This window comes from Ranitomeya imitator, chromosome 1 (assembly GCF_032444005.1).
Source record: "Ranitomeya imitator isolate aRanImi1 chromosome 1, aRanImi1.pri, whole genome shotgun sequence".
NCBI lineage: Eukaryota > Metazoa > Chordata > Amphibia > Anura > Dendrobatidae > Ranitomeya > Ranitomeya imitator.
Window position 1 is genome coordinate 1061804414 of NC_091282.1, and position 16028 is coordinate 1061820441.

General features: G+C 44.8%; 1 protein-coding gene across 4 annotated transcripts in view; it reads right to left on the reverse strand.

Moving 5' to 3' along the window:
* The window catches only part of FSTL5 (follistatin like 5), a 1350822-nt gene that overhangs the window by 377192 nt on the left and 957602 nt on the right, over nucleotides 1-16028 (reverse strand). The gene's annotated exons all lie outside the window — the stretch shown is intronic.

Below are 16028 nucleotides of genomic sequence, written 5' to 3' on the forward strand. Positions count from 1 at the left end.
CAAACTCCCTCTACGCCAAGTTGGAGAAGTGTGTGTTTGAGCAGGAGTCCTTGCCTTTCCTTGGTTATATCATCTCTGCCCAGGGTTTGGCTATGGATCCTGCCAAGCTACAGGCTGTAATGGACTGGCAGGAACCCCATTCTCTTAAAGCGGTGCAGCGCTTTATGGGGTTCATTAATTACTATCACCAGTTCATTCCACACTTCTCAACTTTGGTAGCTCCCTTGGTTGCCCTCACCAAGAAGGGAGCAAATCCCAAGTTGTGGTCAGAGGAGGTCTCCAAAGCCTTTCTCTCGATCAAGTCACACTTCGCTAGCGCTCCCATCCTACATCGCCCCGATGTTGATAAACCATTTATCTTGGAGGTGGATGCCTCATCCGTTGGTGCTGGAGCAGTCCTTTTCCAAAAGGATGCTCAAGGTCGGAAGCATCCTTGCTTCTTCTTCTCCAAGACCTTCACACCAGCAGAGAGGAATTATTCCATCGGGGACAGGGAGTTGCTAGCCATGAAGTTGGCTTTTTCAGAGTGGAGACATCTCTTGGAGGGAGCTCGCTTTCCCTTCCAAGTCTTCACTGACCACAAGAACTTGGTATATCTACAAACGGCCCAGCGGCTGAATTCTCGCCAGGCTAGATGGTCCCTGTTCTTCTCCCGGTTCCATTTTACTCTCCATTTCCTCTCCGGGGAGAAGAACGTTCGTGCTGACGCTCTCTCCCGCTCCGTAGTGTCATCAGAGGAGGAGGAGGAGCCTCGGCTTATTGTTCCTTCTGAGAGCCTGAGAACTGTAGCTCCGGTTTCGCTAGAGTCTGTGCCCCCGGGCAAGACTTTCGTACTAGCTAACTTGCGACCGGAGGTTCTCTCTTGGGCTCACTCCTCCAGAGTGGGTGGGCATTTTGGGACCAAGAGGACATCTGAGCTTTTGGCGAGAACATACTGGTGGCCGCATATGGCCTGAGATGTCAGGGACTATATTCAGGCGTGCGTTTCTTGCGCCCAGAATCGGTCTCCTCGGCAACGGCCTGCTGGGTTGCTTTACCCTCTACCGGTGGCAGACAGGCCCTGGGAGATGGTCGGGATGGACTTTGTGGTGGGCTTACCCAAGTCGCGTGGCTGTTCCATTATTTGGGTTGTCACCTACCATTTCTCTAAGATGGTGCATTTGGTGCCGCTTCCTCAGTTACCCTCAGCACGGGCCTTGGCGGTGTTGTTCATTAAGCATGTTTTCCGATTGCATGGTATGCCTGATAAGATTGTCAGTGATCGGGGTCCCCAGTTCGCGTCTCGGTTTTGGAGAGAGCTCTGCCGTTTACTCAGCATAGAGTTAAACCTCTCCTCTGCATACCATCCCAAGACGAATGGGTTGGTGGAGAGAACCAACTAGACTCTGGTGACATATTTGCGACATTTCGTCTCTGCTAGGCAGGATGACTGGGCATCTTTGCTACCTTGGGCGGAATTTGCCTTGAACAACGCCGTAGCCGATTCCACTGGTCAAACTCCTTTTCTCCTTAATTACGGCCAGCATCCGCGTGTCCCTGTGCCCATGCCCGTGTCATCCACCGATTCTAGGGTGGCAGACTGGGCGGTGGAGGCACGTGACATCTGGGACCGCACACAGGATGCCATCCGGGCCTCCAAGGAGAGAATGAGGGTTTCGGCTGATACACACCGGCGCCCCGCTCCGGTCTTTGCTTCTGGCGACTTAGTGTGGCTCTCCGCCCGTAACATCAGGCTGCGAGTTGAGTCCACTAAGTTTGCTCCTCGCTACATTGGCCCGTTTAAGGTTCTGGAACAGGTCAACCCTGTGGTCTACCGTTTGGCTATTCCTCCACGCCTTGGTATCACCGATACTTTTCACGTTTCCCTCTTAAAGCCCGTTCATTTGTCCCGGTTTTCTGAGTCATCTGCTGGGACATCGGGTTCATCCACGGATGAGTTTGAGGTGAATGCTATTGTGGGGTGCAAGGTGGTACGTGGCAAGAAATTTTATCTGGTGGACTGGAAGGGTCACGGCCCAGAGGATAGAACCTGGGAGCCTGTGGAGCACATTCGGGCTCTGCTGCTTATTGCAGCTTTTGAGCGTAGTGAGGCTCAAGGAGGGGGGGCCCTAGGAGGGGGGTAATGTTAGGAGCCGAGTTTCCTCTGCTGCACAGGGGGAATCTTGATCCGTGTCTGCTGCGGTCTCCCATTCTGCTTCGGCCGCAGTGGGCTCTGCTCAGCGGAGGCGTCACTCCCAGCGCCTTGCTGGGACTGATTCTGTGCAAAGGGTTACTGCTGCCTTTTCTGGCTTTCCTGTTGTACCCTGCACTGATCTGCAGCGAGCGGGCTTCTCTGGGACTAAGTCCTTATTTGCACACACTGAGCATGCCCAGGGCAAGATCTCCCGTTGGAGATCGAGGGTCACATGCTCAGGTACTGCAGCACATCCCATTGGTCCTTTTGGCAGGTCCTGAAAGGGCAAAACTTCTGTAGCTGTTTCCTGTGCTGCAGCTATATAAACTGCGCATGACCGCACGGCCATGCGCTAGTATTTTCTTGATATAATGTGTGTGTGTAGATGGATGTATGTCGATGGATGAAAGCTCCTAAGTATCCCTCCCTAGTGTTGTTGACTGCTCGCGGATGATGGTAGCTATCTAGCGCCCGACTAGCCATCTGCACGTAACACACATCACAGCGTCCAGTTGCTGTGTCCGCCAGTACGGCGCCGTGCGCTTCCTCTGCGCTTTCCTTACCCAAGCCTGGGTGGTTAGTGGCGTCCGTCAGTGCGGCACCGCATGCACTCTCGTGCCTTTATATACTATTTAATAGTTTCCTTACACACCCAGTTGTGGTGTTGTGCCAGCAAGTGGTCTAATCGGACTTCAATCCTGAGTTGGGGTTGTGTTCGCTGACTTCTTGCTCGCGCTCTATGTGCGGTACCGCGGTCCTGTGACGCAACAGGATCGCTTCCTTCACACAGGGTGGAGTTAACCCATGTGTGAGTATTCCTATAGTACCGCCATATAGTCCGTCTTTACTAGCAGCAGGGTTTTTACCTGCACGGTGGACCTCGGACTGCGAACGCACCTGGTTCCATATCATCTTATACTTGGTGCGTTCCGCCAGTCCTTAACACCGCGCATTCCAATTCACCAAACAATTTTGCCCCTATCTACATAATGGGGAAAAAAAGTGAAAGGAAAAGTGTTGGAGGCGTCGCAGCTACAGCCACAAAATTTTGCACAGTCACACGTCTGGACCCTGAGAGCGTCATAGGCTATGTTGTTAGGTGAAATTTTAACCCCGCGCTTTCCAATTCATCAAACAATTTTGCCCCTATCTACATAATGGGAAAAAATGAAAGGAAAAGTGTAGGAGGCAAATTGACAGCTGCCAGATGTGAACAAGGGGGACTTAAAGAATGAGAGCGATGGCGCCAACTCGCCACGTGCAGAACTCGCCACATGCAAAAACTAGGCTCTTGCAAAACTCGCCACAAGTGCAAAACTCACCTCATGGAAAACTCACCACACGCAACACTTGCACACGCGGAAAAATTGCCACATGCACAAAAGTTGCAACACATGCAAAAGTTGCCTCACACAAAACTTGCACATACTCAAAAGGCACAGAGTAAAATAAGACAAATATAGATATACATATATCTGAAGCCACAAAAACGGACATCAACCGGACTAATCCTGCAACTAAAAAAAGAAAAAAAAGGAAAACAGGGAAAACTAACGGAATAAAAAGCAGGTGAATGCATGTGCATAAAAAATGCAAAATGGAGATTGCGAGTGAAAAAAGTATATATGTGCATTGAAGTAGGGTGATGAATAAAAAATTAGATACCCGCAAGTAATATAAATAACTTTTGTGTCTTCAGATATATGTATATCTATATTTGTCTTATGTTACTATGACCGCAATGATTATGTCATTATGCTTTGCATTACATCCTATGTACTTACTCTGGTAGCCCTGTCTGGTCTCCGTAGGATTAGTATGTGCGGGTCTGGTGTGCGCATGCGCCGCCTCTGTGGCTCCGGAGCATTGTGTGGGCGGCACCTGGCGCACGGCATGCAGATTCCGTCTCTCTGATGGCTCTGTCTGCTTGCGTTCCACTGCCGCTCATGTGATGTTCTTTGGTTGCCGTGGCGGCGGCGCATGCGCCGTTATTACCGGATGCAGCTGGACGTCAGTACGGGCGGCAGTGAGTGTATGGACGCTTATTTCTAATTAGGAATGGTTTCTTTGTCCCTATTGGCCAGACATTGTTTAAATAGTCGGAACCCCCCTCCCCAATGCACGCCTCCTGAGGAAGTCTCGACGAAACGTGCGTTGGGGCGGCAGGGACCGACCTCTTACCGACTCATTGCCACTGTTATTCAGTAAGTATATCATGTCTCCTCCTGCAGTTTGACTCTATTGTCAGGTCTTAGTTAGACCTATATCCCTTTTGCACTATGCACTTACCTGCACCATGCAATGCATATAGCTGTTTAAGCATATGTTGATACACTGTGACATTGTATTTGATTGGCATCTTATGGAGCATTGAATTTCTACTTATTATATATATTTATTGGCTTTTGTATGTCTGTAATGTTGTGTCCTGTTACTGGTTTCCAGTGGTTCTTATTTTAACCCCTTAGTGACAGAGCCAATTTGGTACTTAATGACCGAGCCAATTTTTGCAATTCTGACCACTGTCACTTTATGAGGTTATAACTCTGGAACGCTTCAACGGATCCCGCTGATTCTGAGATTGTTTTTTCGTGACATATTGTACTTCATGTTAGTGGTAACATTTCTTCGATATTACTTGCGATTATTTATTTTGCAATTTTCAAACTTTGTATTTTTATGCCCTTAAATCAGAGAGATATGTCACGAAAAATAGTTAATAAATAACATTTCCCACATGTCTACTTTACATCAGCACAATTTTGGAAACAAAATTTTTTTTTGTTAGGGAGTTATAAGGGTTAAAAGTTGACCAGCAATTTCTCATTTTTACAACACCATTTTTTTTTAGGGACCACATCACATTTGAAGTCATTTTGAGGGGTCTATATGATAGAAAATAATGAAGTGTGACACCATTCTAAAAACTACACCCCTCAAGGTTCTCAAAACCACATTCAAGAAGTTTATTAACCCTTTACGTGCTTCACAGGAACTGAAACAATGTGGAAGGAAAAAATGAACATTTAACTTTTTTTTGCAAACATCTTAATTCAGAACCATTTTTTTTATTTTCACAAGTGTAAAAACAGAAATGTAACCATAAATTTTGTTATGCAATTTCTCCTGAATACGCCAATACCCCATATGTTGGGGTAAACCACTGTTAGGGCGCACCGCAGAACTTAGAAGTGAAGGAGCGCCGTTTGACTTTTTCAATGCAGAATTGGCTGGAATTGAGATCGGACGCCATGTCACGTTTAGAGAGCCCCTGATGTGCCTAAACAGTGGAAACCCCCCACAAGTGACACCATTTTGGAAACTAGACCCCTTAAGGAACTTATCTAGATGTGTGGCGAGCACTTTGAACCCCCAAGTGCTTCACAGAAGTTTATAACGTAGAGCCGTGAAAATAAAAAAATCGCTTTTGTTTACACAAAAATGATCTTTTTGCCCACAAATTCTTATTTTCACAAGGGTAACAGGAGAAATTAGACCACAAAAGTTGTTGTGCGATTTCTCCTGAATACGTCGATACCCCATATGTGAGGGTAAACCACTGTTTGGGCGCACCGCAGAGCTTGGAAGTGAAGGAGCGCCGTTTTACTTTTTCAATGTAGAATTGGCTGGAATTGAGATTGGACGCCATGTCGCGTTTGGAGAGCCCCTGATGTGCCTAAACAGTGGAAACCCCCCACAAGTGACACCATTTTGGAAACTAGACCCCTTAAGGAACTTATCTAGATGTGTGGCGAGCACTTTGAACCCCCATGTGCTTCACAGAAGTTTATAACGTAGAGCCGTGAAAAAAAAAAAATCGCATTTTTTCTACAAAAATGATCTTTTTGCCCACAAATTTTTATTTTCACAAGGGTATCAGGAGAAATTAGACCACAAAAGTTGTTGTGCAATTTCTCCTGAGTACGCTGATACCCAATATGTGGGGGTAAACCACTGTTAGGGCGCACCGCAGAGCTTGGAAGAGAAGGAGTGCCGTTTTACTTTTTCAATGTAGAATTGGCTGGAATTGAGATCGGACGCCATGTCGCGTTTGGAGAGCCCCTGATGTGCCTAAACAGTAGAAATCCCCCACAAGTGACCCCATTTTGGAAACTAGACCCCCCATGGAACTTATCTAGATGTGTGGTGAGAACCTTGAATGCCCAAGTGCTTCACAGAAGTTTATAATGCAGAGCCGTGAAAATAAAAAATTTTTTTTTTTTCCACAAAAAATATATTGTAGCCCCCAAGTTTTTATTTTTACAAGGGTAACAAGAGAAATTGGACCCCAAAAGTTGTTGTCCAATTTGTCTTGAGTATGCTGGTACCCCATATGTGGGGGTAAACCACTGTTTGGGCGCACGGCAGAGCTCGGAAGGAAGGAGCGCCGTTTTGGAATGCAGACTTTGATAGAATGGTCTGCGGGTATTATGTTGCATTTGCAGAGCCCCTGATGTACCTAACCAGTAGAAACCCTCCACAAGTGACCCCATTTTGGAAACTAGACCCCCCAAGGAACTTATCTAGATGTGTGGTGAGAACTTTGAATGCCCAAGTGCTTCACAGAAGTTTAGAATGCAGAGTCGTGAAAATAAAAAATTTTTTTTTTTTCACAAAAAAGATTTTGTAGCCCCCAAGTTTTTATTTTCACAAGGGTAACAGGAGAAATTGGACTGCAATAGTTGTTGTCCAATTTATCCCGAGTACGCTGATGTGCCATATGTGGGGGTAAACCACTGTTTGGGCGCACGGCAGAGCTCGGAAGGGAAGGAGCGCCTTTTTGGAATGCAGACTTTGATAGAATGGTCTGTGGGCATTATGTTGCGATTGCAGAGCCCCTGATATACCTAAACTGTAGTAACCCCCCACAAGTGACCCCATTTTGGAAACTAGACCCCCCAAGGAACTTATCTAGATGTGTGGTGAGAACTTTGAATGCCCAAGTGCTTCACAGAAGTTTAGAATGCAGAGTCGTGAAAATAAAAAATATTTTTTTTTTCACAAAAAAGATTTTGTAGCCCCCAAGTTTTTATTTTCACAAGGGTAACAAGAGAAATTGGACCCCAGAAGTTGTTGTCCAATTTATCCCGAGTACGCTGATGCCCCATATGTGGGGGTAACCCACTGTTTGGGCGCACGGCAGAGCTCAGAAGGGAGGGAGCACCATTTGACTTTTTGAGCGCAAAATTGGCTGTCGTGTTTGGAGACCCCCTGATGTACCTAAACAGTGGAAACCCCCCAATTCTAGCTCCAACCCCTAACCCTAATCCCAACCTGATCCATAATCCTAATCACTAACCCTAACCATAATCACAACCCTTACCCCAAAACAACCCTAATGTCAACCCTAACCATAACCCTAATCAAAACCCTAAATCCAACACACCCCTAATCCTAATCTCAACCCTAACCTCAAACCTAACCCTAATCCCAATACACCCCTAATCACAACCCTAACCTTAACCCTAATCCCAAACCTAACCCTAATCCCAAGCGTAACCCTAATGCCAACCCTAACCCTAATACCAACCCTAATCCAAACCCTAAACCTAATCCCAGCTCTAACCCTAACTTTAGCCCCAACCCTAGCCCTAACTTTAGCCCCAACCCTAACCCTAGCCCTAAGGCTACTTTCACACTTGCGTTGTTTGGCATTCCGTCGCAATCCGTCGTTTTGGACAAGAAACGGATCCTGCAAATGTGCCCGCAGGATGCGTTTTTTGCCCATAGTATTGCCGACGGATCGTGACGGATGGCCACACGTCGCGTCCGTCGTGCACTGGATCAGTTATGTTTTGGCGGAGCGTCGGCACAAAAAAACGTTCAATGAAACGTTTTTTTGTACGTCGCATCCGCCATTTCTGACCGCGCATGCGTGGCCGTAACTCCGCCCCCTCCTCCCCAGGACATAGATTGGGCAGCGGATGCGTTGAAAAACTACAGCTGCTGCCCATGTTGTGCACAATTTTCACAACGTGCGTCGGTATGTCGGGCAGACGCATTGCGACGGCCCCGTACCGACGTAAGTGTGAAAGAAGCCTAACCCTAAATTTAGCCCCAACCCTAACCCTAAATTTAGCCCCAACCCTACCCCTAACCTAACCCTACCCCTAACCCTAACCTAACCCTACCCCTAACCTAACCCTAGCCGTAACCCTACCCCTAACCCTAACCTAACCCTACCCCTAACCTAACCCTAGCCATAACCCTACCCCTAACCTAACCCTAGCCCTAACCCTACCCCTACCCTAACCCTACCCCTAACCCTAACCCTACCCCTAACCCTACCCCTAACCTAACCCTAGCCCTAACCCTAACCCTAACCCTACCCTACCCATACCCCTAACCCTACCCCTAACCCTAACCCTAACCCTAATTTTAGCCCTAACCGCTGTTCTCCTGCCGGCCGGCAGATGGAGACAGATGGCGGGCGCACTGGGCATGCGTCCGCCATGTTCTTCTGCCGGCGGCCAGGAGGAGCAGCAAGAGGATCCAGGGACCTAGGTGAGTATGCTAGGGTCCCCGAATCCCCCTATTTCTCTGTCCTCTGATGTGCGATCACATCAGAGGACAGAGAATTACACTTTACTTTTTTTTTTTTTTTTTTTTTTTTGCGGTCGCCGGTAAACAGTTAATTACCGGCGATCGCAAAACAGGGGTCGCTAAAACCGACCCCTGATCATGCTCTTTGGGGTCTCGGCTACCCCAGGCAGCCGAGACCCCAAAGATTCTCCCGGTGCCGGCCGGCGGGCGCACTGCGCATGCGCCCGCCATTTTGAAGATGGCGGCGCCCACCGGGAGACACGAGGAGCATCGGGGGAGCTAGGTGAGTATTGGGGGGCCACCTGGGACCCCTTTTCTCTGTCCTCCGATATGCGATCACATCGGAGGACAGAGAAATTAAAAAGAGATCGCTTTTTTTTTTTTTTTTTTTTTTTTTGCGATCGCCGGTAAACGGTTAATTACCGGCGATCGCAAATGCGGGGAGGGTTAAAAACCCCCCGAATCATGTTCTCTGGGGTCTCGGCTACCCTCGGCAGCCGAGACCCCAGAGAAAATCGGCCTGTGGGGGGCGCTATACACTTTTTCCACAGCGCCGTTAATAAACGGCGCTGTGGTTTAAGTACCCTTAGCGGCCGCCGTTAAAAGGCGTATCGGCGGTCGCTAAGGGGTTAATATATATGGTGTATTTATTATCGTTTGTGTCTCAATAAAAATGACATTGAGGATTATACTCCGTTTTTGGTGTTTTTTCACCTGTTGTTGTTAAGGTCCAGGTGAGTGCCACTTTTTTTTTGCTGGGTGCAAACAGAAGAAATCATGATATTTTCAGATAGTTGATCGAAACAATTATTTTTACTTAAGGAGTATAAAGAGATTTGCTAAATTAAGAAGAGATAGCTTTTTCTTTAGCTGTCTAAAAATGATATCTTTAATTAGGGAGACAAAACATACGTATTGTGCTGTTATGAATGTGAACAAGTAATGAACTATCAACTAGAATTGAAGAAAAAAAACATTTTTTGGAGTCTGCAAATGGTTTGCTAATCACAAAATAGTTAAGCAATTACAAAGACTCTTTATCAAGCCATAAAGAAATTAAGTTTCCTTTTCAGACGTCTGCAACTGGTTTAAAAATAACAAAAAGTACGGCATTACAAAGGATTTTTATCAAATTTTCTAAAATTGTTCCCCTTTTTCTGGAGACAAAACAGGAGCATTGTTTTGAACATGAAGAAATTATGGCTTGCTGCCTGTCACTTGCGCTGTTGCTTCTGATTTCCTTTTACCTGTGCAATCCGTGTTACTAAAGAAGGCCAAGGATCCTATTGAGGCACTAAATATGCGAGTGCAGTGATTTTTTGTTCTACTGACATTACTCTGTAGGCTGGACATAACACAGCGCCCATAGAAAACTGGGCAAGGTCTTGCCACTGGTTCAATTTATTGATCCTAAATTCATGGAATCAGGTATGACTGAACCTCGCTGTTTAGGCTGTGTATCTCTGCTGAAAAGCATCAGTTTTTGACCTGCCAGATAAACCATCTGGTCCATTATGTTTTTTCTAATTGGTGCTCTTGCTGCCTTGATTATTTGTACAATTAAAAGAAAATTGCATTGATGAAATAAAAAAAATTGAGTTTGAAAATGTTAAATAACTTAGCTCTTTTTAAGTGTTTCCCTTTCTGTCTTAACTATTGCAAGGGCAGAACATGTTTCTGATCGGAAATTGGGAACAGTTCACTGTGCAAAAGCTTTATCAATTGGGGAACACATTTTCTTTCTAATATACTAATTGCACAAAATCTTCTAAACAATTTAAAACAAAAATGATAATTGATGCATTTAATATAATTTATTTTGGTGTTTAAAAAATGTTGCATTTTGTGCCCAAGCGTGACAGGGACAGCTCTTAGGTACAATCAATAATGGTGGCTAGGTAAGACTGAGTGCATGCATTTCTTTCACAAAAGGCAACACCATTGAGGTGGTTTGGCATTAATTGTGGTGAACATAGACATATGGGAGTACAATTTACATGTATTTGGAAGATTAAATGCTTACTTCTTGGGCACACAGAAGGAGAACTGATGATGCAATGGAGTTAGAAGAGGAAGTATATGGAAAGCAGAAGGTGTGTATGATGATGGGGTTCTTGAAAATAAGGTACTACTTGCATATGCATACTGATTACCAGAAATATAATCATGGTAGAGAAAAGAGGACAGCTTGAGCCATAGTCACCTGGCTGTTCAATTTTATTTCTCCACATGAGCAGGTAATGCAATTTCATGTGCTGACAGAGTGATGTAGCTCCTATCCAATGTGTGCCAGGAGGCACCCATCTTGTTTTTCAACATCACAGCTTGTACTATGCAATAGAGCCTCCTCCACTAACAGTGGATGATAAAGCCTTGATAAAGCTGACAGCTGTCAGTTTTACCATGCTGGTTATCAAAAGTAGAGAGACTCTACATAATTTTTTTTAAATGTATTTATTTATTTATTTATAGCGTAGGCGCTGGCTTATAAGTGTTCCCATCACGCTGTTATTAGTGGCAGCACACATAGGACGATGGGAGTCGTACTCTCTCATCAGCTTGATGCTTCTGTGACTGGGAGGTAAGCTTTTTACTGCTGGTCACAACTTCTGGCTCACGCTGTCATCTGACAATGTGGGAACAGCATCTTTCTGACCACCGGTAATTATCTTACCATTGATCAGAGACAGTGTTTGCCATGCTGTCATGCAAATGACCACATGCAAACACCATATCTTCTGGCCCCCCATTCATCTGAATGAGGTTCAGATATGGGTTTGTGTACTGTTCTGGTACCCCAACAAAACTTATTTTAAATGCTAGGTAGTAATATTAATCTGTTTCGCCATAAGCCATACACATGAATAATATGTAAGCAAAGCACCACATAAAGACCCCCCATAGGCTGCTTTGGAGCACAAAAATCTCATTAACTAAAAACTGAAAATAAAGATTAAATAACAACCAGAAAATGGATTTTATCAACCAAGGTTTCATTTTCATCAGTGTAACGGCGTCAACCTGATACTGTCTGTAGGTTATCCAGCATAATCTTGCTGACAGGTTCCCTTTAAAGGGAACCTGTGACCCCAAAAATCAAAGATGAGCTGCGGCCACCGGCATCAGGGGCTTTTCTACAGCATTCTGTAATGCTGTAGATAAGCCCCCAATGTATCCTGAAAGATGAGAAAGAGAGATTATATTATACTCATCCTGGGGCGGTCCCTGCCTCTCTGACCTTTCCCAGCACCTGCGCACAGCAGTACTTTGCTTTGCCCTCAACAGGGCAGACAAAGTACGCCTGCGCTGGATCTGCAGCGTGAAGACAAGAAGAGGACGTCATCCCATGAAGATAGGAGGCCCTGAACCGGACTGCGATGCCCATCAGACTGGACCGCAGCAGGAGCGCCCCAGAGTGAGTATAATCTAACCTTTTTTTCTCATGTTTCAGGATACATCAGGGGCTTATCTACAGCATTACAGAATGCTGTAGATAAGCCCCTGTTGCCGGTGGCTGCAGCTCATCTTCGATTTTTGGGGTCACAGGTTCCCTTTAATGGAACCTAAAATGCTAGTATGTGAAGTTGCATTATAGGTAAGAGAACTATGGTATAGGGCTGTGGAGTAGACAAATAAATCAGGTTTTCCAAAAATAAAAAGTATTCTAATTTATCAAAAGTAAAGAAAAAAAGGACACATGCCTTTACAAAGTAGGATGGGATCAGTAAATAGAGGTAAAATCACTCCCAACAAGCAGGCACCTGCAAACAACCACTGTATTTAGACAGCGTGTAGTTTAGGGGAAAAAAAGAGGGCAGAAAAAAATACATAAAACAGAATTTACACTTCAGAAAGTATACACTTGTGTTTGACATTCAGGATTACATAGTTTTCTTTTTAAAACAAAGACCACATGCCTTTACAAAGTAAGATAGAACCAGAAAATCTAGATAGAAACATGCTTCAATAGCAAGAACATGCAACTGGCCACTGTATTCAGATGGCATATGAATGTGTCTAATATTAGCAATAAAGTGGGCTCCAGAAATTATTTTAGACAACATGGCACACTAGGTAGCCACTTGTTAGGTAAGCACTTGTGTTGAAGTATAAGAATTAGGGAGCATGTTCTAAAAAAAATGACACATTCAAAAACAAATCGATTGCACTTTGAATTGTAAACTGAATTCAGAATTTTTCAGAGTCTTGAATTCAGAATTTGGTTTTGTAAAATCTGTAATCAGTGATTTAATGCTACTGTTTCTTGCTGACACTGTGTGAACAAAATGCAGCTATTAACCTACTGTTGCTGCAGTATACCATAGATATGTTAATTTTTCGGCACAAATTTAGTGATGATAATGAAACTGCTACAACTGTTGTGAATTCTGTTGTCGAACTCCCTCCTGTGGTCGTGAATGGTACTTCGGCGAGTTCTGTCTATGGGCTCCCTCTGGTGGCTTTGAGTGAAGCTGCTGCTTCTGAGGTTCCTTACACAGGTGACGTGGTTTATCCTTTGGTTGGATGCTCTATTTAACTCCTCTCAGATCGTTACTCCATGCCAGCTGTCAATGTTTTTGCATTGGTTCAGTTCGCTCCTGGATCTCTCTGGTGACCTGCCTTCTCCTGCAGAAGCTAAGTTCCTGATAGTCATTATTTGTTCACTGTTTTCTTGTCCAGCTGGTTTTCATGATTTTGTCTTGCTAGCTGGAAGCTCTGGGATGCAGAGTGGCCCCTCCGCACCGTGAGTCGATGCGGAGGTCTTTTTTGCACACTCTGCGTGGTCTTTTGTAGGTTTTTGTGCTGATCGCAAAGTTACCTTTCCTATCCTCTGTCTATTTAGTAAGTCTGGCCTCCCTTTGCTGAAACCTGTTTCATTTCTGCGTTTGTGACTTTCATCTTTACTCACAGTCAATATATGTGGGGGGCTTCCTTTACCTTTGGGGAATTTCTCTGAGGCTAGGTAGGCTTTATTTTCTATCTCTAGGGCTAGATAGTTCTTAGGCTGTGATGAGGCGCCTAGGTTTGGTCAGGAGCGCTCCACGGCTATTTCTAGTGTGTGTGATAGGATTAGGGCTTGCGGTCAGCAGAGCTCCCACATCCCAGAGCTTGTCCTGTATGAGGTTTAACTATCAGGTCATTTCGGGTGCTCCTAACCACCAGGTCATAACAGTACAGCTGGCGGTATTCTCTGAGCATAGGCCTGAGCCTATGCAGTGTGATAGGACTTTGACCAGAGCTGAACGGCAAGAACACAGACGTCGGAATGGGCTGTGTTTTTACTGGGGTGAATCCACTCATGCTATCTCCGATTGTCCTAAGCGCACTAAGCGGTTCACTAGGTCTGCCACCATTGGTACGGTACAGTCTAAATTTCTTTTGTCCGTTACTCTGATTTGCTCTCTGTCGTCCTATTCTGTAATGGCATTTCTGGATTCAGGCGCTGCCCTGAATTTGATGGACTTGGAGTTTGCCAGGCGCTGTGGTTTTTTCTTGGAGCCCTTGCAGTATCCTATTCCATTGAGAGGAATTGATGCTACGCCTTTGGCCAAGAATAAGACTCAGTACTGGACTCAATTGACCATGTGCATGGCTCCTGCTCATCAGGAGGATATTCGCTTTTTGGTGTTGCATAATCTGCATGATATGGTCGTTTTGGGGTTGCCATGGCTACAGGTCCATAATCCAGTGTTGGATTGGAAATCTATGTCTGTGTCCAGCTGGGGTTGTCAAAGGGTACATGGTGATGTTCCATTGCTCTCAATTTCACCTTCCACTCCTTCTGAAGTCCCTGAGTTTTTATCAGATTACCAGGATGTATTTGAAGAGCCCAAATCTGGTGCCCTACCTCCTCATAGGGATTGCGACTGTGCTATTAATTTGATTCCTGGTAGTAAGTTTCCTAAGGGCCGTCTGTTTAATTTATCTGTGCCAGAGCACGCCGCTATGCGGAGTTATATAAAGGAATCCTTGGAGAAGGCAGGTCACCAGAGAGATCCAGGAGCGAACTGAACCAATGCAAAAACATTGACAGCTGGCATGGAGTAACGATCTGAGAGGAGTTAAATAGAGCAGCCAACCAAAGGATAAACCACGTCACCTGTGTAAGGAACCTCAGAAGCAGCAGCTTCACTCACAGCCACCAGAGGGAGCCCATAGACAGAACTCGCCGAAGTACCATTCACGACCACAGGAGGGAGTTCGACAACAGAATTCACAACATACAACAGATCACTGTTTATTACTTGAATCATGAATTTCTATTGACATTTTCATTCTGGTTTATCATCATTAATGTAATACACCACAATTGCACTAGGAGATTTTCTATCACTATGCTGTATGCTCTGAGCACTCCTAATTCTACACAGTACATGTATAAAATGGCATTCCTTTGGCCAGACCCTATATGTTACAGCCTGTGATAGCCCTCCTGATTGGCTGTGCTACACCATGTGATTGGATTGCTGCAGGTCAGTATGGGAATGCCCGGGCTACAGCCCCTGATACTAATAGCCCACTTACTGAGTGTGCAGCATGTGCGAAATGGAGAAAGGCATATTTATTTGCATATCCTCGCGAGTCACTACACCACACCTTTTCACCTAATAAGTGATATACATATCAGAAGCTAACAGACACAGAAAACCATGTCTATATCCGGTTGGTTGAGTACCACATAGAATAGATCAATAATTAAAACCAGTGGACAATTGATGCATCAAATTAAAGCAGAACAATGGCATTTTTTAACAGTGGTTTAAAGAATATATCATGAAATAGCTCTCAATATATTAGTCTGTAGGTGATGGATGCCACTATCAGGCATTCATCACAGAATTTTTAATAAATAAAATAGCCTCCTTTAAATGTATATGACAGATGCTTTTTTCGGCATATATACATTCAAAGGATGCAAAAAATCAGTGTGAACCTAGCCTAATACAGGTCCAAAATATAACGTTTCCAAATATAATTAGCAAAAATATACTTGGTTTACAACATGTTGGATGGTGTTGCAAGAGATATTTATTCTAGACATCGTAGTGTTATATCAACACACTAGAATCTGCTGTGATCTTTACTGGCAGACAATTTGTTTCTTCTGAAAAAAATTGCCTGTCACTGAGCTTCGTGTTGTGATGCTGTGAGATGGAACATGCAATGTTATGCCGGACAGATTACAGCAACCTCCAAATACTGGGGCTGAGTATTACTAGACATCGATTGTTTGAAACTATTCAGTTGGCTCTAAGCATTTAAAGTCACAAAGCAAACCTATTACTAAAGTTGGTTCAAAACAACGACTTTC